This window comes from Protopterus annectens, chromosome 2.part1, assembly GCF_019279795.1.
Source record: "Protopterus annectens isolate FY-2018-M chromosome 2.part1, PAN1.0, whole genome shotgun sequence".
Taxonomy (NCBI): domain Eukaryota; kingdom Metazoa; phylum Chordata; order Ceratodontiformes; family Protopteridae; genus Protopterus; species Protopterus annectens.
Window position 1 is genome coordinate 387,216,530 of NC_056729.1, and position 26,367 is coordinate 387,242,896.

At 37.1% G+C, this 26,367-nt stretch overlaps 1 protein-coding gene across 1 annotated transcript in view; it reads right to left on the reverse strand.

The window, feature by feature from the left end:
- The window catches only part of CPE (carboxypeptidase E), a 971,990-nt gene that overhangs the window by 820,468 nt on the left and 125,155 nt on the right, over positions 1–26,367 (reverse strand). The window lies entirely within an intron of this gene.

Below are 26,367 nucleotides of genomic sequence, written 5' to 3' on the forward strand. Positions count from 1 at the left end.
CAAGGTAATTAAGTCTTCGGTCATTTTGAGCATCTGTTTTTTGGGCATGGAGGCCTGTCCTTGTGGCTGGTGAACTTGCTTCTTTGTCTTTAAAGGTGTTTTAGTCTTTGTCTTTGAAGTCGGTTTAATATATAATTCTTTAGGTCTGAATACACCCTCAGAAGCCGATGCCTGCTCAGCAGCTCCGGACCCATCTGTGGGAATAATCTCCAAGGCTCCAATAACTTGAGTTTCCTGCAGCCTGGCCAACTCCACATGGGAGTCGGTAGTGGCCTGCGACTCTAAAGTAGCGGGCATCAGGGGCTGCGAAAGTGCCTCACTGAGAACCGGCAAACTGGCGACCTGCTTAGGAGAAGCTTCGTCGTCGATTTTGGACCTCGGTTGCCTGTCTTTTTCTTTTTCTTTGCATTTTTTTGTGAACTCCGGTAGTCGGATGGCTGTCCAATGACATTGTATAATTAAATCTTCGACCAAAATAGCTTAATGCAAAATTGTACCGACGCTTAATAGTGCTTTGGTTAAATCTAGCACAAAACCGACAACTAGCAACGTCGTGGTCAGGGCCTAGGCAAGGAATACAGTAAGAATGTAAGTCCTTATGAGGTATTTGCTTCCCACAAGAAATAACAATTATTAACTTTTTCTGACATCGGTCTGGAGCAAGAAAAAAGTTTCCCCAATGGGGTACTTAGCTTTTAATGAAGACTTCGGATCTGAAACTTCTTGTTGTAGCAAGAGCTTATCAATAACAATGACATTTTCCATACCCTACTATCGAACATGAAAATCTCAGGAGTGGGCCGACCGGCACTTGCGAACTGCTTCTGCTTCGGGCACCGCGCGGCAAGAAAGACTAAAGAAAATGGCGTCGGCTGCATGTTTTACACCCCTGATGACCTGACGTCATGGAAGAGGAGACAGCAACCGATGCAGGACCCAAGACTCTGGAATTCAGGCCGACTGAGGGCAACTTGCCAGCAGGATAACACAAATGTAATGATTGCAACAGTGAAACACGAAGAACAGCTGCATAAAAGGGAGAAAAAGAAAAAAAGAAATGACTACTGTCATGCACCCAGAAATTACAGTAGCAGTGATTTCTATCGAAGAACGGAGGTCAGAGAGCTTATCATGGAGGAACTGCATTCATCCAGTTGGAATCTCATTAGATTTGCACTTTCTGAGTATTAAGGATGTCGTTTTTTGCACAGTGGTTATATCTTCAGTGTGGGGGGCTCTGCAATCATCCTGATTTCTAACCACACTACCTACTCAGTCATATCAGTGTTGTGAAAAGTGAATACATATGGCTCCCTTTTCCTGACAGTGGTAGGACCTTGGAGGTACTAAAAATAAAAAGATCTGGGTATGTGGGTAGCTCCCCCCACATTAGGGGGTATTGTGAAGTACAATACCTTCAAAAATGCTTTAAAATTAAATATTTATCTGCACAAACCAGTCAGCTAAAGCAGTGAGAACCTTTGTAGTTCATGCATTTTTTTTATGTTTATGTATGCCAGTACAAAATTTAAAACTACACACACACACACACATATATATATATATATATATATATATATATATATATATATATATGTGTGTGTATGTATATATATATATATATATATATATATATATATATATATATATATATATATATATATATATATATATATATGTATACATATATACATATATACATATATATATATATATATATATATATATATATATATATATATATATATATATATATATACATATATATATATATACATATATAAACATATATATATATATATAAATATAAATATATATATATATATTTACCTTATCTATATATGAACATTGTAATGCTAAATACAAACAGAAGTACTCTAAAACTGTTAACTACAGTATGCTAAATGCTAGTACTTTGTGTTGCAATATCCATTCAGCGGTTTTTATTCAAGATTCCTTGTAAAGTTTCAGTAGCTCTTCACAGGATGCACTTTGTACATTAGGATTACACGCATGCCATAAAATGACAAAAAATAAAAAAATACCACCTATATAAGAAGTAAAACTGTCACTGGGAGCACAGTGAATCCCCACTGTGGAGCACCTGCGCTGTAACATTCACTCCTAATTATGAGCTGTAATCCTGTACATTATGTGACAGCTGTGAAAAGCAAAGCACAGCATGAAGCTGAGGTGTCAGGCACAACTGTTACTCATCTTATTAGATGTTCAGTTTTAGGCTCTTCATTTTTTCAGCATACATCAAACCTCTCTCATTTCCAGTAAATTGGTAAAAAAATATACTATTGCAATTTAATTTGTATATAATACCCTTTCTAAAAGACAGTAATGACTACAAAGTCCGGCTATCAACACCTGCATGCAAGTGCATAAGCCAAAAAACTATCACTGTGTATACAGTGTAGCATACTATCTACCATCGGTCACTGACAGAAGGGTCTTTGATTGAAAACAGAGGACTTGGGCTGGAGATGTTTTTCTTCTCCTTATTTTCTGCTCATTTTCTCGCTGCTGTGTGTGGACAGTTCAGTACTGATTGCAAACAGTAGTGAGATCTCTGCAACCAGTTTATCCCACACTTTTCACAACAGCATGTTTACATAATTTCTAATCCATCTCATTTTCAAACTGAACTACTCCTGCACGTCTGGAATATACTACCGGGGCCCTTCATATGACTTGTTAAGACTATATGGTATATCTGCTGCACAAGGTGTTCATAAGTAAACGCAATACTCCACAAGGTTTGCTGGTCATCATGATATAATATACTGGGCATAAACATTTCTGAACAACAAAAACATTATTCCATGTACATAATAAACAGCTATAATTGCCCCCAAAATTTACAACTCCCCCCCCAAATATTTACCCATATTCATACCTCTCAACCTCTGAACAGTAAAAATCATAGCACTGGCCTTTAAAAATCATAGTAGAGGGTCCAACAGAGGAGCACTTCCTTAATTTTTGGAACAGAAGTTCTTTAGATACAAGCTCCCATACAGTTAAGCATAAGGAGGCTTTGTACGGGCTTATTTCAGTTACGTAACAATGTATACACCTTTGAATAGGTCTATCTTTATGTGGAAAATCAGAAGAAAGTCAGTAAATCTAGGAAGAGTAAGGCAAGATCCGAGGTAAAAAAAACACAGAGCTATTCTTAGCTCATGGCAGTTACGAAGTACGGCCAAATTGAAATATCATTATGTTTTAGACAGAAACATTTTTGAAATATAAGTCAATCTAGCAGGAACCAGAAGTAGCTTGTCAGTATCTTCTCTCACCACCAAATATCATATCCTGTAAGCATTGCTCAGTATCTCCCATCTGTCTTACCACTCCTTTCCCACGTGCTCTCCACTAAACAAAACTCCCCATCTATCACCCATCTTCTTTCACTTCCTTTCCCACTCTTTTTCAAGACTGCACCCACTTCCTAATCTCTCTCTGCACCTGCTCTAAGTTAAAGACACTTCTGTGCTTTAGCAATCATATTCTTAACTAATCCTGCTGTCAACAACTGTTCACTACCATCCTTCCTAGTCCACCCTCACTTTTCTTACTGTACCAAATACAGGCAAAACAACCATCTGGTTTCCAAAGGTTTATCATACAAATTAGCCCACACAAATATCAATTTGTCCTAACACCTCCAAACCTCTATACAATCCCACCACATATGTAAATTATCAACCCCTTTTTTTCACACCACCAACAAGCTGCTTCTTCCCATTTCCCCTCATCTCTCAGCCTGTTAGATGTCCTGCAACACCTGTGCATAGCCTTAAATACAACAGTCCTACATTCCTCATCTTTATACCCATCAACCAAACCTAATCCACGATTTCAGTTTTGACTCAAGCCTGACTCTCCTTAACCCAAGATTCTATATTTTCGTCAAGCTCCTTTCACCAGAAATCACTAGAAATCACCCCAATCTGCACATTCTACCATATCACTCACTATCTTTCAGCATGCTTACTCTCCTGTCCCCATCAATGCTTCCCCGATCCTTCCCTTTCTCCTTCTGAAGTGGCATTCACTTTACAGGGCACATATATAAATAATTGGCATTATGTTTGTTTTTAGTCAGGTTCAAAATTTTGCAGTTATACTATACTAGCTGCTGAACTGTATAAAATCTATGTATATTCAAGGGTTATATCTTGGCTTTTACTTCCTCTCTTAATTTATACCTTGGGGCCAGGAAGCAATGCAGAATGGTAAAGAAACACTGTATACCATGCAAGTAACTGCAAGATTATTTTCAGTAACCACAGTAACTAATAGCAGACTTTCCAGAATATGGTCATTTTAACTTCACAAGTACTTAGTTTAAAAAAAATAGCATTCAGATTACTAACCAGCAGAAAGCAGCCACTAACCAAAAAATAATAATAAAAAAAAATTGTTGTTAAGATTTCTCCAGTAGGATAACTCAAGTAAAATACCACAAGTTTATTAAAAGTTAAGTGCTTTCATTTTCAAAATTCTCAAAACTTCTTCAAAATTGCAACAATGCAACAACTAATTTAACAGGTTCAAAAACAAATATGTTAAAATGTATAAAACCCTTAAAACAATCTGATACCCTAAATAACACTTATTAAAACATATTAAATACAAATATAATACAAATTTTCAAAGTCTAGCTGCCTTAATAGAAACATGATTATTTAATCCTGGTGGATGAGTTGCATTCAGTAATAATTGCAAATACAACTCCCTACATAATAAATGCTTTTCCTAGTTAACCTCCCCTGCCAAAAAAATGGTACACTTTCCAAAATAAAAAATACAAATGTTTTAAAATGACTGCAGTTTGCAGAATATTTGAAGAGTAATATTTTCATCACTCCTTTTAATTGCATAAATGTGCTCACTTATCCAATTGCTTAAATCAAACTCCATCTTACCAACATAAACTGCCTGGCAAGCCATACAGCTAGCCAGGTAAATCACCCCCCTTACAATCAATAACTCTCTTGTAAGTATCCACCGTGGTATTGACAGTATCCAGAATGAACCCACATTCAGAAAATGCACCATATTTACCCCCCCCCCCCCCTTTTTCTTATTATTACATCCACTGGGTTTCCTTTCTAAAATTTTATTGATATTAAAACTGAAGTGCCAAACCAAGTTTGTCTACCAAACCTGCGGGGAGAACACCCCCTGCCCAATTTGTTTTGAGAATTTTCTTAATGTTCAATACACCATGCCTGTAAAGAAGCACCATAGCCTTTAGAAAGTCCCTAGTATTGTTTTTATCTCTTCTAATTAACCCCATGATTTCCAGATGCAATAAGATGGCTTGAAAGTGAGTGTTCCTCGCTATAACAACCTCTTTAACAATAGGATATACAAAATGTGGAGGGTACTCCCTCTGTCAAAACATATTCCTGACTATCTCAACTTTCTGTGTAAAGTTGAATTACATATAACAAGCCTTAAAAACCTAAACAATTGTCCCTTTACCAGATTCCTTTTTTACCAAATAGGGGTAATGTCACTAAAATGGAGATAACTGAAAAGGTATTTTTTCTAAATATGTTAGATTCCCAGTTCTTTTTAAAACATTTTTTTTGTAATCTATACATCTAAATAACTAATTTTGTTTGCATTCACTTTCTGACTTCAGTAGGATAACTCAATCAAAATACAAGTTTATTAAAAGTTAAAAACTTTTTTCCTCAAAATTGTCAGAACTTCATCAGAACTACAGCAATGTAACAGCTTCTGTATTTTACATACTATTAAAAATACATGAATTATCAACTTCACTGGACATGGTATTTAACAGTTACACCAATTTATTCAGTGTATTTATAGAGTTTTTTAAACTTACATACAAAACAGTTTTTTTCCATTTTAGTACCAATCACCCTATCTGGCAAAGAAGGATTCACTAGCAGTTAAATCTGCATCAAACACAAATAAGAGTGAGCAGTCCTTAAAGCACCCAAGTCAACTTCTGCCAGAACTATAAACTAATCTGGTGGTATTCATGAAGGAATTTAACAAGATGTAATTTGTCACAAGCAACTAGGATCAATATCCACTACACTGCACTAATAGTGATATGGTGTGATTCATGAATGTCACTCCACCATCAGTAATGCATGGAGCAGATTAGATTAAGGGATTAATACTAATCTGTGACAGATTCACAGAATGCTAGTAAGCCCTCTGCATTCTACAATAATCTTAATCTTGATTCAGAAATCCTAACAGGCTGTGTGGCATAATAGTCTAGTGTATAACAAACTGCTGCAGCCCTAGAACCCCAGGGGATCCTTTTCTATACACAGAAAGCAAGAAGAAATTGTTGGCATTTAGTAATAGGGAGAAGGGAACACAGTGTCTCCAGGTGCTTCCACCGTTTTACCTGCAGCAAAGTAGCTCAAGCAGGATGTGCAGGTTACTGGGATATGCCAGCCATACGTCACCATGGCGACCCAGCAGTTGTTAAGACTATTTATGAATCTCTCCAGTATCGGGTATGGTGCGGTATACTACAATAGTTTACTGTAACGACTCTACTGCTATGTGAAAGAAGGGAAGTGGGAGGGGATATACTGGGCAATGACCAGTGAGTCTGAAATATAAGGTGGTAGGAGCCAGAAGCCTGAACTATTAGTAAATATTTCGACATTACAGTAGATAGGGAGGAAGAAACCTAAGGCAGCAAGCATATGTTTCAATATTACATTAATCGCAGATGCTCTAAACAATGAACTTCATTTTTACTGTTACTGAACAATGAGCACAAACAGCAGTCACTTTATAAATTCTTCTACTTCGTGGTTGCACTGTTAGCCACTAAATCTCACTATCGCTATTTTTTGTATTACAATATTAAATAGTTTACTTATCACCTCACTGAGCAAAGGTGTTAAGAATTTGGAAGAAAAATGGAGTATTTATATATAAAAAAAGCATGCACTGCAGCGACACGGAGAGAAAAGCCTTTATATTCAACCAAGACAGCACTTCTAGGTCAGAACTTGCAGGAAAGAAGCAACAGCACAAGCTGCCTAAAAAACAATTAAATAACCTAGTTTGTAATAGTGAAATAGCCACATCTCCACATCCTGCCCTTCAATGTGCTTGTATTGCTTTTCTCAGGGGGAACCTAACAGTGTTGTAATAATCATTTCCCTGAGCCTTGCTAAGCAGTTTGATGTAATGATGTTTTATTTCAGATAATCCAGTGAGACTCCTGATGCAACAAATTAATGAGGATGAAGTGCAGATTTACATGGAGAAATGTGATGCCATAATAGACGGTTTTAAAAAGCACAGATTTTGATGCTTTGTATAGACACACCAGCATTTACACAAGCAAAAAGGACAAACAAATGTTATAGATACAGTAGCTCATTTGTTACAACAAAATATGATTTTTACTACTTTTTATCATCTTTCTAACTGGTTCTCACATCCATGGACAATAAGGAAGAACCATTTAGAAGCATAATCATGCACTCCAAAGGACTGCACCAGAAACCTCTGCTGCAAGCAATGTCACTGATAGCTCTCAAAATCAGAAGTTCCTCTTAGCTGTAGTCCTTTGATATGTACTGCTAGTGCTTTTTATAACTTCCAGAATGTCTCACTAGCTGCACAAACAAAACAAAACTGCTTGTTTGATCCAAGAGCATATACTGTTTAGGGGGAGAGAGGAATATAGGATGACGAACATTCTGACAGCAGAAATGAGCAGAGATCTAAATCACTGCATTGCATGAATACTAAAGATGCAAATAGTTAGCAGTTCAGGGAAGGTCACCTCTGCAAGGACATAAACAGGATGCAAATATTCCAGAGCAGAGCAAATAAATCCATGTCTGCAATGTCTGCAAAAGAGGTCAAATGACAGATTAAAAAAGCTTAATAAATGAATACTACAGAAAAGAGTGGGTGGCAGTGAAAACAGCAGAAACAATTTAGTATGTAAAGGGAATCAGCAAGATTTATAGAGTGTGGCTGCCGTCACAAAAAGGATCAGATATGCAAATCCAAATAAGAAGCTGGTCTAAAAAGTCTACGGAACAGTCAATGTACTTGAGAAAATAAAATAACAGATTCTACAAATGAGGAAATGAAAAAATATGGGAAAACATTGTAAATTCATACCAGGGATAGCGCCCACAACCGTCCTGGACATGGTCAGTCATTACTAAATACAATCCTGGGTATTGACTAGAGTAAAAAGTGGGAGCTAGAAAAGATCGATGAGGCTAGGAAGGAATACTAGTTGGCTAACAAAGAAGCAAAGAAAGGAACTGCATTATCAAAGAACAGGGCATCAGAGGCACTCTACCAGCTTCAGGAAAGTGACTCAGTAGGTGGCACAAAGAAACTACATCAGGTTGTGAGACAACGACAAAAATATAAAGGAGATAGTCAGACACCTTCATAAGAGATCCCAGCAACAACCTGGTCACCAGTCCACAAGACATCAAAGCCAGATAGTAGTACTTCCAGCAACTTCTGAATGAAGAAGACCCTACAGAAGCTGTACTGCACCACACACAGATGACGATAAGTTAAGAAAAGGAGCCCACCCTGGAAGAAGTAAGAATACCACTAAGAGAAATGAAGTCAGGGGAAAGCAGCAGGCTCAGATTAGGTCACAACAAATATGATAAAGATATTGGCTGAGATAGGAGAGAAATGGTTCCTGAGGGTACTCATAGCAGTGTGGAGAGAAAGGCATATCCCAGATGACTGGAGAATAAGCATACCCATTCCAGTGTACAAGAACAAAAGGACATCCACAACTGTGGGCAGTACAGAGGTATCAAACTTCTGTCACACTGCATGAAAGTTCTGGAGTGGGTGACTGATAAATGGATACGCAGAGTAGTAGAAAGTACAATGGGAGATAAGCAGTTTGGATTCTGATCAGGGCGCAGCACAACTGACCTGATGTTTGCAGTGAGACAGATAGTTGAGAAGAAGCTACAGATTAGGAAAGAGTCCAACTGGGCATTCCTAGGCTTGGAGAAAGCATATGATAGTGTCCCAAGAAAGCTGATTTGGGCAGTACTGCAGTGGGACAAAGTCCCAGAAACACTGGTGGAATTAGTGCAGGCTATGTACAAGGACCAAATGACTCAAGTACGAACAGTGTTTGGTCTCACTTAGGGGGTCCCCAGTAGGAGTGGGCGTGCACCAGGGTTCAGATCTGAGCCCAGTGATGTTCATACTGGTGATGGACTACATTAGCAAACAGGTCAGAGGAGACAGATCAGCAAAGCTATTGTATGCAGATGAAGTGGCATTACAGGCAGACTCTGAGCAAGAACTTCAGCAAGGGATAGGGGAATGGAATTTAAAACTGAAGACACATGGGATGAAACCGAGTACAGGCAAGACAGTGGTAATGGCAGAAAATTGGGGTAGTCAGAAGACGCTGAGAATTGAGATAGAAGGGAAGATAGTGGAACAGGTTAACAGCTTCAAGGATATGGGAGGGATGATTGAGGAGAAGGAAGGCTGAATGAAGAGTTCAAAGCTAGAATCAGAGGGCTGCAGCCAAATGACACAGAGTGGCAGGTGTAGTGTATGACAGAAGAATTCCAAAGAAGCTAAAAAGTAAGGTGTACAAAACAGTGGTGCAAGCAATACTACTGTAAGGTACAGAAACTTGGGCAGTAAAGAAAGAGCAGATGAGAAAGACAGAGTGATGGAAATTAAGTGCCTGAGAAGGGTGGTAGAATGCACACTGTGGGACAGATAAATGAGGACATAAAGCAGAAAACAAAGTAGCTCTAATTGCAGAAAAGATCAAAGCCAACAGACTACAGTAGTTCAGGCACATGTGCAGAAAAACAGAAGATAATTTGGTGAAGAAAATTTGGGACAGACAGGAAGAAGGTAAGAGGAAACAAGGGTGTCCAGCAAACGGGTGGGTGGACTGTGAAAGAGAAGATCTGTGACAGTCAGGCATTAATGTCCAAGAAGGCAGGAGTAGGGAATTGAATATAGAGAGATGATGACAGTTAACCCAACACCTCGATCCTATGAAGAAAATAGGAAGAAGGAGGTTGTTGATGATGATGATGATCCATATGTATGTCTCAAGGCTGTAATTTCAGCATCACTGAGCCAGAGTCACTTGACTGGCCAACCAGATTGAAAGACTGAATTACTATATGGAAGTAAACTAATATATGCATGACTAACTGCTGGTTAATTGTAAGCTGATTTAAATTAGGGAATGATTGGGCCCTAAAACTATGCAAGTGGTTATAATTAATGCCAAAAAGGTAATGAAATACTACACTTCAGGATCTATTTTTACTCTTTAATAATTTAACCAGGCCTATGTTTTAGCAGCAGCATGGGAGAACTGTCCGGGTCAGAGTCACACTGCATGTCTGTGGAGAAAGTGAGAGTCAAACTCAGGACAACAGTACTGAGCTCATTAGCAGTTAACAGCATTAACCCTCTTAGACATAAGGCCAGAAACATGGTTTCTGAACTTGGTTCTCAAGGGCTACATTGTAGGAACATAAATCAGGAGCGCTTCTATATATGGGGAGAACAATAATACTATAGCAGCAGTGGGAACCTGCTAAGTCACTCCAAAGTGATTGGAAAATAGCTAGATTAGAGACCTGGGAAGCTAATAGTAATATACAGACAGTATCATGAGCTAAATGCAAAACTCTCTGATCACTTACTTGTATGACAAGTCTCACATCTACTTCTGTTTCCAACTACAGCATACATAGTTAAAGCCAAGTCTTATAGTTTATGAGAGCATCAAGTGAAGCATTTCAGCCTTGCATGTATATTTATAAACGGAAGTACACACATTTTTTATACATATATATCTAATGTGCACACGTATACACACACACATACACACACACACACACTTGAACACATAGACAGACACACAGAAATTTTATACACATATATATCTAATGTGCACACGTACATACACACACACACACACACACACACACACACACACACACACACACACACACACACACACACACACACACACACACACTTGAACACATAGACAGACACACAGAAATTTTATACACATATATATATATATCTAATGTGCACACGTACATACACACACACACACGTGAACACATAGACACACACACACACACACACACACACACACACACTTGAACACATAGACAGACACACAGAAATTTTATACACATATATATCTAATGTGCACACGTACATACACACACACACACGTGAACACATAGACACACAAACACACACACACATACATACACACACACACACACACACACACACACACACATTCGCCACATCCATATTTATAGACACATTATGCATGCACAGACTTGTGCACAAATACATTTTTTCGGTATAAAGGTACTTCACAGACAGACTGATTAACAGGATTCTCACTAAAAATTCTTAGATCATTAACTGCGGATTATTTACCAATATTTTAAAGAGACCATTGTTTTTGTTTTCCACTCTGATCAGAAATAAGGTTCGCTCTCTTGTACGACCTTCAAATGGCAGTCCCCTTTAACAGATATCTTCTGCTACACTGACTGAAACCTAACCTTCTCATGTTTCAAGGCCTTAAATTCTTCCACTGCTTCTCTAAACCTGCAGTTCCACTAACGCCATAACTGTGTCTTAAAAATATACATTGGTATGACAATGGTGAATGTAATACAGTACTCTGCCATGCTATAAAACTAAATCTACAAAGAAAATAAACCACAGACGACAGCTACAACTTTATATTCCCTTGAGGATCACAATGACTTCAATCACCTCAGAAACAAATGCAGAAAGAGGCTTGCATGCAAAGAACTGTGTATGTCTTGGTCAGATTCTTTGAAAATTCAAAAAGAATTGTAGGGTGCAATTAAAGTCTTTGATAGAGCCAATAAGTCAGATATCATAGCTATCCTAAACCTGAAGGTCCTATGTCCCTTAAACTGAAGTTGCTATCTTACTTTCATGTGGGTGGTTAAGTCTATCATCCTCCAATTAGCTTCCTTCTGTAGTACCATGTTTAAGTTGCAAAGAGGCATTTTTGCCTACTTAGTTTACTTTTTTTACAAATAGATAAAAATTAAATAGGCAAGTTTATTTAGTAAGGATCTTTTCTCATGTTATAAATAGACCTAAAACCTGTACACCTATAACCTGTGATGACTGTAATACTTTAACTTTTTAAAGCATTTCCAATTAAGCAAGTTAGAAAAAGATACAGCGTCTCTGCTTAATATGAAAGCCTCAGTCATGATTCCATATAACCTAGTTGTATGGATATGAAATAGGTAAACATTTGATTCCCATTTTTAACCTCTCATTTTACTCTGGCTTGGTTTCAGACATCTAAAAAGATATTACCAGGATACTTTAATCCAAAGGAGGATGTTGATCATCCAGTGACAGATACAGATCAATCTTCATGATGACACTGGACAAGGAAATTTTAAATAACCAATTATTTGGATGCATTGATATTTTAAATAATCCATTATTTTGAACCTCCCGTCAGCCAACTTAAAAAGCACAGAAAATCGTTCATGTATTTTTATTTATTTATTTACATGCATTAACTGGATAAGTGAACTGTTCCAAGGACTGTTTTCAGCCATGACCTGAGCTACCAGTGGCAAAACATAACATAGAATACACAGTGAAGACAGCAGATATATGACAATAACAAGGTACTTCAGCACAAGGATACTGCAAAATACCATACACAGTAATAAACAGATATTTGAAAGTATATAATGAATGAAAACAGGTAAAGACAGTAACCTGGTACCCTTGAACAAGAACAATTCAAGACATTGTACACAGTTGGCAAAGCGTAGATAATATTATATAATAACAGCTCATAACTATTCAAAAACAAGCACACTGATTTGACAGCCCAACCAGCGTGCCCACTGTAAATAGAGCATATACCAACAGAAAAAGCCACTGAAGTACCATTGAGCGTCCAGACTTTTCTATTGGCATATACTGCTAGATACACCAAAATATGAGAAAAATCAGATACATTCTGCAAAACTAAAACAGAAACACACCTGATTTTCTTCATAAAAACTAAACAAACAGCAATAGAGATTATGTTTTCTCCATTGCTTCTCCTGTACTGATGTACTGTGGAAGTGTAGGAACCTAAGTCCCATACACATGTGAGGTACATACGTTTAGTGAAGACAATATGGAAAAAGACTTGTATGCCTTTATCCAATCACATTACTTAAGAAAGGTAAGTAATTTCTTTCTTAAATAATATTATTGTATAAAAGCATTAATCCATTCTTGTTTGTGGGTATGTCAGGATTTACCCATGTCTGGCTTTGTTTAATCACTCGGGTTTGCCCTTGTGATCAAATGACACTAACCATCAGGAAATACTGATATACCCATGCACAGTCGTGGATTATTGCTTTATTATACAGTAAAAGGCATATACATCAATAACATGATCAGTGAAAGAATTTAGCATGCCCAAGGTTCAACTGCATATACAAACAAACCATGCTGATTTGTCTTATTAACACAACCAGTAGTGTAAGAATACATGAATATTCTTCAGAATCAAACACAGAAAAACTTGACACTTAGGCAACATAGGCCTATGTTTAATTAAAACAGACGATTAACTTAAAACAAAGCTCCTTGAATATTCCAACTCTGTGTAAATATGCAAGTGCAACCCTGGCAGATTCTGCCCCATGTCTGATGCTTTGACCTTTTATGTAATTCTAGGTTTTGCTATTATTGACTTATGAATACAGATTCCTTTTCTACCAGCCTTTCTAACCTTTCACTTTCTTTCTCTCTCTCTCCATTTTCTTCCTTTTCCCTAACCTTTAACTCCTTTTGTCTGACAGTTTTTGTGCACCCTACATTCTGTGACATTCTAACTATATCCAAAAAACACCACGAACAAAACAGTTGTTGTGAAGCAAGTACCAAAACACCATCTGGTACCGCGGCCTTTCGCATTCAAGGAGACATTTTAAAATCAACTCACACCTGAAATACAGGATGAACCCCATTTACATTAATTAATTAATTAATCAATCAATTAATTAATTAATTAATTAATTAATTGATTGATTGATTGATTGATTGATTAATTAATTAATTAATTAATTAATTAATTAATTAATTAATTCATTCATTCATTCATTCATTAATTGATTAATTACAAACAATTAAATCCTTAAAGTGCACAGAACTTGCTATACATTATTTGCTTTTCTTTAAAACAGTTAAACATATGTAACATATTATAAATACATATTACAAATACTTCATAATTATTTTTATAATATTTCATAATATTTAATAATGTTTACAACATTTTAATAAAGTTTCCATCTACTTATTAAACTAAATTCACTTCTAAATTTAGTCCCCTAGGAAAAATGGTACCAAAGTTCAGAATCATTTTACTTTCCAAACTGTTTAACTTTTGAGTTAGATCACCTCCCCTTAAAGTGCCAGGACTAGCCACAACACTGAAAAGGAATGAGTTAGTGTAAAAGAGATGAATTTGAATATTTTAAATTTATTAAATCTACTAAAAAATATAATTTGACTAAAAATGAATGGGATGAGTTAAATAAAATGAGAGGATCTTTAAAACATGTTGTTTTTAGACAGGCTGAATAGGGGGTAACGGGTTGTTATTGTTATGTCTAAAGTGTAATATGATAAAATGGTTCAGGATTTGTTAATGAAAGGGGAAGAGTATGTTGTGTTAACTGAAAATCCTGTGGAGCAATTTAATAATGAATTGTTTGAACTTTTGGAAAGAGGTGAAAGTTTGGGTTTCATTTCAAGTGAAGATGTTAGAAAATTAAAGATATTGAAGCCAAATGACCCAACCTTTTATGCTACTACAAAATTGCTCAAGAGCCTGGATAACCTCCCAGGTAAACCAACAGTCTCTGGTATTCAATCATTTGTACATAATGTTAGGATATTTTTGGATTTTGTACTTAAAGAAGTTTTGGAAAAAGGTCCTGCACATATTAAAAATACCCAACAATTATGTAAAATGTTGAATCTAATACAGTGGAAGGACAACTATTATTGGGTTACAGTAGATGTTGGTTCCCTATATACCAATATTCAGCATAGATATGGTTTGGAGGCCATTACTGACATAATGGGAGAGGGTCCAAGAACAGCATTTGTTATTAGATTGTTGGAATTTTGTTTAACTCATAATTCCAAATTAGCATGGAAATGATCAGTAAAGACATAGGCAACCTTCAGACACTGGACCCAACCCAGTGTGGCTTTGTCAAGGGAAGGTCATGCTTACTAAATCTGGTAGTATTCTTTAAAAAGGTCACTAAGGCAATGGATGAGGGGAAATGCTGCATACCACCTACCTGGACCTGGTTAATGTAGCTGATACAATACCCCACTTGGGTAGAGTTGACAACATACCTCTCAACCTGTTAGTGCAAAAAATCTGGAAAAATCCCAACAAAATGGGGGGATAAAGGCCCAAAAATAGGGACATATTTTAAATATTGCTCTTATAAACCTAGAAAGTTGCTAAGGGTTTGTCATAACATACATTTTCTGAAGGATTTGAAGTCTCAAACTCAATTTTTTTCATTATTTAGTAACTTCAATCCTCAGATCATTCCAGTGATTTGCCAGAAAACCGCAAATTTTATGAACAGTAGGCCAAAAAAATGAGCCAAAAATCTGGACACTCTGCAAAAATCTGTACAGTTGAGAGGTATGGTTGACAAACTCTCCAAACTGGGTATAAAATCCTATATAACTCACTAAATTGCCAGCTGGCACACAGACAGGACCCAGGAAGTCAGGATTAGTGATACCACCTCCACTAAGAAACTAGTCACCAAAGGGGTACCTCAGGGCTCCATGCTGGGACTGCTCTTAATTAGCATGTACTTCTTGGAGTTAAAGGCTAAATTCAAGGGCCTTTGGCTGATGAAGTTCAGAGATGACTGCAAACTGGGAATTCTCACAGACTTCCCCCATGACACAAACATCTTGCAAGACACAGACAAATGACCAGTGCCAAAGTCACGGACTAAAACACAATGTCAAAAAATGCATTATAGTTCCCTTTGGGAAAACTGCCACCCAGACTAATTACTCCATCAATAAAACAACACTAAGAGTTGACCTGAGGGATCTGGAAATATATGTAGTCGGTAATCTGGCCTTTAATAAGCATGTGGCCAAGGTAGTCAGAAAATCATTCTATTTTGCCCAACTTATAAGTGCACAGAGTCCAGGTCCAGGGAATTCAAAGTACCATGTTATTTGGCCCTTATCAGACCAATCATGGAGTACAATGCCCCCATCAGCATGTATCTGCCCAAACATATGCAACAGTTGGAATAGCTACAAAGATTCCTTTCCAGTAGAATCCGGGGTATAAACATATCATTGTTCTATATGGACAGGCTTAAAGCCCTATCACTATACTCTGTCTCCTACAGGTTACTGGAAGGTGATCTATACCTGGCATACAAGGCATCCTCAGATCCAGCTCTGATGGACCTTTTGCACATCCACAAAATGAAAGACATCAGAACCACTAGATCCAAAGATTTGAATTTTGCTTGTGACACAAATAAGACATGTTGCTGACTCAGATATGTGTCTCAGAGGATCCCCATGCTCTGGAACAGGCTCCCCATCCCTGTGAAGCAGAGTCCATCCCTATCCCTGTTTAAGGGTAACCTTCACCAATAGATGGGAAATTGGTTATTCACATTGAGTCTGGCCTCCATGTCTCTGATAGAGGCAGACAGTAATGCTCAAACTAACATACCCCCCTCCACACACACACACACACACACACACACACACACACACACACACACACACACAAAACCTCTAGAGACTTCCTAATTAGCATACCCCCTTCCTAATAACGCCCACGACAAGGACACAACTCGGTTGGACTGCATGGCTAGGCTTATAAATGTACTGGTGGTCATTAGCCTATAAACCTATGGAGAATACTAGGGGACTAACACTTCTTTGGATCTGGATGATATTGCTCTGATAATTAATTGGGCAATGAAAAAGATGCTTGTAACTGATACTTGACAATTAAAGGAGTTCATTCTTAACAAAAGTGCATAGATCTCCAATGACTACTCCAGTATTAAGGAGGGTTTATTTTATGTTACAATCACTGTGAAAGTCTTATTTCCCCAGTTCAGTTAAACCACTTTTTGTTAAAAGTGTAAGGATCAGAGCATTAAGTGCCGACTCTGTATACTGGAGAATATAACAGTCTGTGGGGGAATCAGTAATAACACCAAGTTTTCAGTCACATACAAACTGCATCACCCAGAAGTCTTGGGCATCACTCTTCACATTAGAGAAGTCAAAGAAAAGAGAAGGGAATCCAACCCAGAGCTCTGAGAGACTCCACTGAGAATCAGCACCTACTGTCACCATGTGTGCACTGAGAAACAATTAGAATTCCATCAAGTAACATAGAGGTTAATATTTAATCTGGTAAGTATATCAACAAAGTCTGCACAGGGGTATGCAGCAACTGTCCTGTGAAGGCTGTGATAAGAATCATGGCCAGAATAACCCCTATCAACGGCTCCAGTCACACCCTCAAAAAAGTCAATCAAATTTAGCAAGAAAGCAAGCAAGACCTGTCCTTCAAAAATCCATACTGATTAGGATTGTGTGTTCATAGGTTATTAGTTTTGCTGTTCATGAGACTGACTTACCCCTTGCCAGGAAAATTCAAACGTAATACTTCTAATGATGAAGGGAGAACTGACATAGCTGATAACACTGAGAACACTAATACCCCATTAGCAGACCCACCCAGGAGAAGTGAGCGACTGGCTCAAAAAGACAATAACAAAAATCAGCATCAGGTTTTTCAGTATCCCCAGGGCAGACCAGGGGGCAGGAATACAATGTTCTACCAACAGAATTGGAACAGATTACGCAGGTAACTGATTCCAATGAAGGTGGTTTAGTTAATGATGAAGACGTTGATAGGGACTCATCTAGTGGTAATTACAAGGTGGTAACCAAGGACAACTACACTATTTACAACTTTACGGAAATTATACCAACCTCTGACTTTTTTGAGTTGTTTACCAGAGGTTTTCACTTCGTCCCCTTACGCACCATGGATTTATCCAAAACACTAGTAGAATTCAAATTATTCATCAGGAGACTAAATCTTGCATTATTCTTTAGAGGGCAATCTTTAACTAACCACATAAACACAAGGTGTAGTACTTTTAACCCCCCACCCACCCCACCTTAACAATTTTTGAGGAATTAGTGGAGATGGATCTAAGAAAGAAGCAAGCACTTAGTGCAAACCAACCACCTGATAACTTTGATTTCCACCTATATCAGTTAACTAATTTACTCAAAGAGGAGGGTATCAGGGTAATGAAACCTGATAAGGGTGGTGGTGTTGTTCTAATGTACAACTGGGCATATGAAACATATATTCATATTTTGCTACAGGATGCTGACACTTATGAACTAGTTTCTAGGAATGAAGTGAACATTGCGTACTCTAAGATCAACTTTATGTTAATGGATAACTTGATGCAAGGTGCTATTAACGAGAAATTACATAACTATTTGCATGTCCCAAAACCTAGGATCCCGGTAATTTTTGGGATTCCAAAAGTGCACAAAGGTCTGAACCCTTTAAAATTCAGACCTACAGTAGCAGGAGCACGGAGTATTACAGAGCCTCTAGGGAAATATATCGATCAGGCACTAAAAGAATTTGTTTCAACTATAAAATATATTTGTAAAGACTCCTGGGAATTTCTTAATGATGTCCAACAAAATTTTTACAACCCAGGGATATTAATGGTAACTATTGACATCATAGAGCTATTTCCCAGTATTCCTCATTCAATAGGTATAGATTGGTTTAATGAAATTTTGACAACACAATCTGACCTAAGTAATAACACGGTTAGGCTAATAGTGGAATTCATGGAAGTAGTTCTTGAGAATAACTTCATCTATTTTAATGGAGAAGTATTCCGGCAAAAGAAAGGTGTAGCGATGGGTGCTCCATGTGCCTCAACATACGCGAACATAGTATTATACTATTGGGAAAATAAACACATCTTTTCATCTGGTTGGGCTGAGCATATTACTTACTACAAACGTTACCTGGATGACATCTGCATATTATGGGATGGTGACATGGACAGTTTTTCAAACTTCATCACGTACATTAATTCCACTACAGATTTTTTGGCTTTCACACATAATGTGAGCAAAAATTCTTTACATTATTTGGATGTTTTTTTATTCAAAGATTATGTCAACAACTTTTTCCAATCCCAAATATATAGAAAGACGACTTTTTTCAACACATTCTTACATTTTGATAGTGGGCACCCTTTTTAATCAGAAAAAGGGTATAATAAAAGGTCAACTCATTCGTGCATCCAGGATGTCAAGTACTCACGATTTATTTCTTAAAGAAGTTAACTTTTTAAAAAAACTCTTTCTTGAGAGAGGCTATCCAGTCCTTCTTGTGGATAATTTAGCTAAAGAGGTTCTTGATAACAGGGAATCTAAGTATCCACCATTACTTGGGAAAGGTAAGATTTTAGAGCACACTCAAGAGGCTGACCGACAATTGTCATATAATAACTTTGTGTATACATACACTAGGGACTCCCAACAGGTAGAAAAGACTATTTTGACATATTGGCCAGTTTTGACATTACAGGAGGACATTAACAAAATTGTACCCGCCAAGCCTGGATTCACAAGAAAGAGAGATATTAATCTAAAGGGCCTATTTGAGAATAAAAATAACAGAAAAACACATTCACATTTTTCTAACCAGGTAGGTACCTACAAATGTGGTGCATGCAACCGGTGTGTACACATATACAATAATAATAGTTTACACATTCCCTCTAGGAACTTTAAGATTAGTACAACAAAATATTTTAACTGCGCATCAAAAGGGGTGGTTTACCTCGGTGTTTGCATGGAGTGTCACAGTTTTTATGTTGGCAAGACCGAGCGGCCACTAAGAAAAAGGATTTATGAGCATCTATACGAAATTAGTAAGAAGAAAGATACTAATGCTTTTTTTAAACATTCAATGCAATGTATTAACATGCATCTAAAATTCCTTGTCCTAGACCAGGTCACCCAGGATCCCAGAGGAGGGGACTGGGAGACTCGTCTAGAGCATAAAGAACTTTTGTGGCAATTGAAATTAAATGCAGCAAGACCCCCAGGTCTAAATGATAGCATCAGTATAGCAAGTGCACTAAAGCTTAGCAGGGAGAAATTATGAGTAAACAAAAGACTGTTTTGAAAATGCCAGGTAATCAACAGGCAGTTAGTTAATGATGAATTTTTATTTTATGTTATTAACTTTCAACCAGAATTACATGTTTTTACTATAAAGTTTTTACTATAAGGATTTATATTTAGAACATTTTAAGTGCATATTTGTATATATTTTTTAATATTTGTTCTTAGTATTTGCACTTTTAAAAAATTGTTATTTAACACACTGCATGAATTATTAGTGGTTTGCATTAACTACTTATATGTATTTATTTCTACAAGATTTTTTGACACACAAGGTGTCTAGATAGTTTTACGTGTTATTGCAGTATTATTGAATTGCAGGGAGTACAAATATTTTAACACCTTAAAAAATACTTCAAAGACACCTTAAAAAATGTTTAAACTTTTAACTAATTATCATAATTAACACCAGGAGTGGTCGATTAAGTGATCACCTGATGTATGTATAATTATATAAAATGGTTTTACTTTTCACTGAGCAGTATCTTGATAAAGCCTGGTAGGAACCAGGCGAAAGCGCTTGATTAATTCCTCTGTTTTTATTCATTAAAGTTATTTAACTTCAGTTTATTTCTGGTTGTATCACATTTGTGATTCCTGGACTGAGTGTTTCTACCCGTGGAGCTGCTTTTTACTTCAAAAATCCATACTGATTAGGATTGTGTGTTCATAGGTTATTAGTTTTGCTGTTCATGAGACTGACCAAGATCAACACTATGATTTTACAGATAATATTGGCGTGTCTAATGGGGCAATAATTAGGAGTCAGTTACAACACTAGCTTTGTGTGCATACATCATAAATGCTGTTGTCCCTAACTCAAGCACATACCCTATGCAATGGATATGATTACAATTCTTAAGGTGCTCATCAGTGGCACACTTTATACTAACAACAAGCATCCTGGTATAATGTACAGGACTGTGTAGTTATCTTTAACTGGGTATTAGCTTCCGGAATCTAGTCCATAGTAGTAACAAGAGAAGAAATGTTAAAAGATTCAAGGGAAGGGACATTTGGGTGTGAGGAAGGGGAAAATTTTGAGCTGAATTTGTGAGCCATGACATTTTCTGTGGCGCCACTATCAGAATATGTGGCATTTTTCACTCCAAGTTAAGTGCAGTATTGTGTATTACACATAATACTCCTAGTATAGTAGAAAAAAAGCCTTGCAATTATCCTTTGAAAAAGTTAGCTATACAATTTATATTCAGCTTTACTCTTCCTAATGATGCATTTAAGATTCCTGCAGAGCTGCTTATATTGGTTGTACTGAGTGATACTGGAAATTTTTATATGAACCATATTATAACATATGGTTATATAAAAGCTCTATCCATATGGGGTCACCCTTCAATTTCTAACCATACTTATGCCTGATAGGTACTGACTTATCTGTATATTTATTAAGCTGTTTGTAAAGATCATGGAAAAATGAGGAGGCATTACAGATAAGGTCAGAAGGAGAAAGTCTTTAGAAATTCTTAAGGCCCAGACTTAATGGCCATAAATATATAAAACATTGCATACATATATAAACTATATATATATATATATATATATATATATGTGTGTATACACACACACATATATATATATATATATATATACATATATATATATATATATATATATATATATATATATATATATATATATATATATATATATATATATATATATATATATATATATACACACATATATGTATATATATATATATATATATATATATATATATATATATATATATATATATATATATATATATATATATATATATATATATATATATATATATATGGGTCTACTACTAATGCCCGAAATGACGATTCCCCGACAGAAAACTCACCGACGCCAGATGACCGACAGGTAAGTGTACCGACAGGGTGATTTGCCGACAGCGGAAAGACCGACAAGGGAATGTGCAATCGCGACGCGGTAAGTGTGCGATGGTGACGGAGTTAGGAGCGGTCAGGTAAGTGCTCGAGATTGTGGGATGTCGGGTTAGGCTGTGGGAAAGGTGAGTGTGTGTTCGTGTCGGAGGTATGGTTCGGGTAAGGTAAGTGTGTGCTAGTGAGGGACTGTAGTTTAGGGACGGGTTAAGTGAGTTAGGGTTAGGGTGCAGGTAGGTGATGTGTGCGTTAGTGTCAGAGCTTGGGCTAGGGGTGGGTTAAGTGAGTTAGGGTTAGGGTGCAGGTAGGTGAAGTGTGCGTTAGTGTCGGAGCTTGGGCTAGGGGTGGGTTAAGTGAGTTAGGGTTAGGGTGCAGGTAGGTGATGTGTGCGTTAGTGTCGGAGCTTGGGCTAGGGGTGGGTTAAGTGAGTTAGGGTTAGGGTGCAGGTAGGTGAAGTGTGCGATAGTGTCGGACCTTAGGGTTAGGGTTTGGGTCAGGGCTAGTGTGTATGCTATGTAGTGTCGCGTGTTGTTTACGTTCCGTGTGTCGGTGTAATGGTGTTCGGTGTTTTGCGTTGTCGGGTTTGTGTCGGGTTTGTGTGTTGTCGGTCATCTGGCGTCAGTGAGTTTTCTGTCGGGGAATCGTCGTGTCGGTAATTAGTAGTAGACCCATATATATATATATATATATATACATATAAGGTATATACAGATTTCTCAGGGGGTGGTGTATTGATGGAGGTGTACTCTGATTAGTTAGGAATGGTTTAATCCTGACTGGACAACTTGCTCCATCCCTATTAGCATGTGGGTCAGGATTTACCATTCAGTGATATCCTTCGTAAGGGCAGAGGGCCCTAGTGTTGAACTTTCACACTTACAAATAAATCAAGTGAAGTTCAACCTACTATAAAACATTAAACATAACTGACCGTCTAAAATCTCATTTTTAGTGGCACTTTCATTTCAAATCCTTCAGATCCATCTAGTCATTTCATCCTGTGAGGTGTCTGTTAATAAAAAGTAATACATACTGAGGCTTTAATTCCAAAGATTCTGCTGCCAGCTTTTTACAGGACTTCCAACATTAACCCATTCATGATTTTTACTACAAACTTGTAATGATTTTTTTAGAAATAAAAGCTAAAATTAAAATATTTCAAAATAAGACTCCAGCCCGTTTTTACAGGGCTTTAGAAAAAACATCGCTTGTATATGGTACAGACTCCAAAACCATAAATAAACGAATAACACTTTATTCAAGGTATCAGTTAAGAACAACCTGTTTTAGGCTTTAATCCCCTTCTTAAACATGCTTCTGAACCAAAAGTTGTCTACAGGTTGCCTTGAACAGCACTGTCCTGTCAGAATGTGCCTGTTGTTACAGGGCATTGGGTCAGGACCTTGGTTGAGTGGATCATGCTATTCTTTTCCTTTTGGTGAGATGCTGAGAAACCAGTGATAGAGTTTCCCAGAGATCCAGTGATCAGTGTTGACGCTCAAACTGATCTTCTTTCCTCGAGGTTGCAACTGATGTTTGGGTCTTTTGGCTTTTCCTGGTTAGGGGTCGCCACAGCGGAACTCCGGTCTGCTAATGACTGGCAGTAGATTTTTACATGCTGGCTTGCCGGGCCTAACGCACAACTTTCAACGAAGGAACGCCCATTCATGCATGTCGCCACACAGAAGACGCTCTAACTGAGAATCGAACGGGCAACGTCTAACTGTGAGGCGACAACGCTACCGCAGCACCACCACCGCAGTTGAAATTCCTGAGGATCTGCTGGCCAGTGGTGAGTCAAGAACTATCATTGCCTGCTTATATGGGACTTATAACCATGTGTTAATTACTATAACAGATGGTCTGTGCTGCGATGAAAGGTGCAGTAAGGGAGAGAAGATGACAACATTGTAAACTCTTGCATCAAAGTGACTCAGTTAGTGAACCCTGTCATTTTAAATAACTACACTCCCTGTCATCATCTTGTAAAGGATTATACATTTCCTTATGAGCTAATTAGATCTGTTCTACTGCATAAAGAATGGACCTGCTAAATGTTATCTCCATGCTTTTGCAAAAAAAAAATAAAAAAACAGTTCTTAAAATATATTTTAAAATGAAAGTTTTTTTTCTTGTCACTGTTGTACAATGTCAGATTACATATATAGATAGATGTGTATATATATATATATATATATATATATATATATATATGTACACACACACACACACACACACACATATATATACATTTATCTATATATATATATATATATATATATATATATATATATATATATATATATATATATATATATATATATATATTTTTTTTATATATATATATATAAATTTGGGAGCATCCCTCCACACAGGAAGTGCAGGGGGACTGTGCCCTGCAAAAACTTGCCTACAGAGTTCACTGAAAGTTGTATCAGTGGGTTTTTTGGATATATCAGTGAAAGTTCATCAACAGTTTGAGATGAACCCATGTGATCTTGGGATAAACGTAGGGTTTGCATGTGCCTGACAACTGACCACAGGCATTGCACTACCCTGTGGCCTGTCATGTATGTTCATTGGCTTTGCGATCATATAGGGTGTAGATGCCTTTGAAGCCTGTCATTTTGCATCTTGCTGCTAACCACATGCATTACACTCCTGTTAATGGGCATCCCACTACCCCAGTGTCTGTCAATGCTGTCATATAGTGTCCACAACAGTGGCTATGTATTCCAGTTACCACTTTTTTCTCATAGCATTGTTCTGATAAAAGAAGTTGGCCTCATTAGGCTCGTGCTCTGTCAGGGCTCCCATCTGATGCAGCAGGGAGTGCAAAATCTTTTGACTGCATTTACCATATTTTTTGAAGCCAGAAGGCTTAGTTTCCTTATGCTCCTTGGACATATTCAAAAATCACAGTCCACCACAACTACAGCAAATTAACTGCAACAACAAACTTAACACACTAGGTAGTCAAAAAACACTACAAAAAAGTATAATATATGTATTATATATATATATATATATATATATATATATATATATATATACATATATATATATATATATATATTTTTTTTTTTAAGAGAAAAATCTTCAACAAACAAGAGCAGTTCTCTAAGTTAAACGAAGCTGCTCTATGAACAAGGAAGGGGAAGAAATAAGGTAGCCCTCTAACTAAAACAGGCAGCGGCAGCCCTCTAACTTAAATGAGCTGACGCTTTTTTTTTTTTAAACAATAGGATTAAACTATTTATCAACTTCAAAAATAATAATAACAACAGTAGAAAGCCCTCTAACTAAAATGGGTTTATAGGATAGAAATTTAAACTGGGATAGGGTAGGAACAAAGGCCTAATGATAAAACGACAGCCTGAAGCAAAAAACACAGCAATGAACTTTCTCAAATAAACCAGAAAGGTAAGAAACACTAATCACTAAGCATGATGGGATAGGGATACAGCTAAGAGCCAGTGGAAGACCTCGAGCTTTAGTATACGGCCGAGTCAGAACTGAGGATCCGTTCCAAAACCAACCAGTAAAAATGAAGGCGAGACAGGACAACTTCACATTCTTTTTTATATTTGTTGCACAGACATCATTGGAAGTGCCTACTGGGAAACTATGATGTCCTCCTTTATAAAGAAAATGCTTGACATGAGCTTGCCTGGGACATGAGTGATACCATTAGCATTACCCACTCTGGCAAGCAGTAATAGCTAAGTATAGTGACCTCAGAAGGTTCCACCCAGAACTTCTCCATCTGTGGGAAGAAGAAGAAGAAGTTAGGAAAAGAGAGTCTCTTTTTATTGTAAGCAGTCTGTTTTCGCACTGGAATTGTATAGGAGACCTAGCACTTATATCTGTAATTCCCTTCTGCTGTCTGGGATATTCACTGTCACACTGCTTGTTAATGTTTGTTTTACATTTTACAGAACCACAAGAGATTGGGAACCATAGGCTGGACTGTCAAACGAGGCAGGCCAGACTCTTCAAGAAGCAGAATAAGTATAGTTTATTGTTGACAGTATTGTAAAATTTAAATTTTAAAACTGTACCACATATACGTGAATAGTTATAT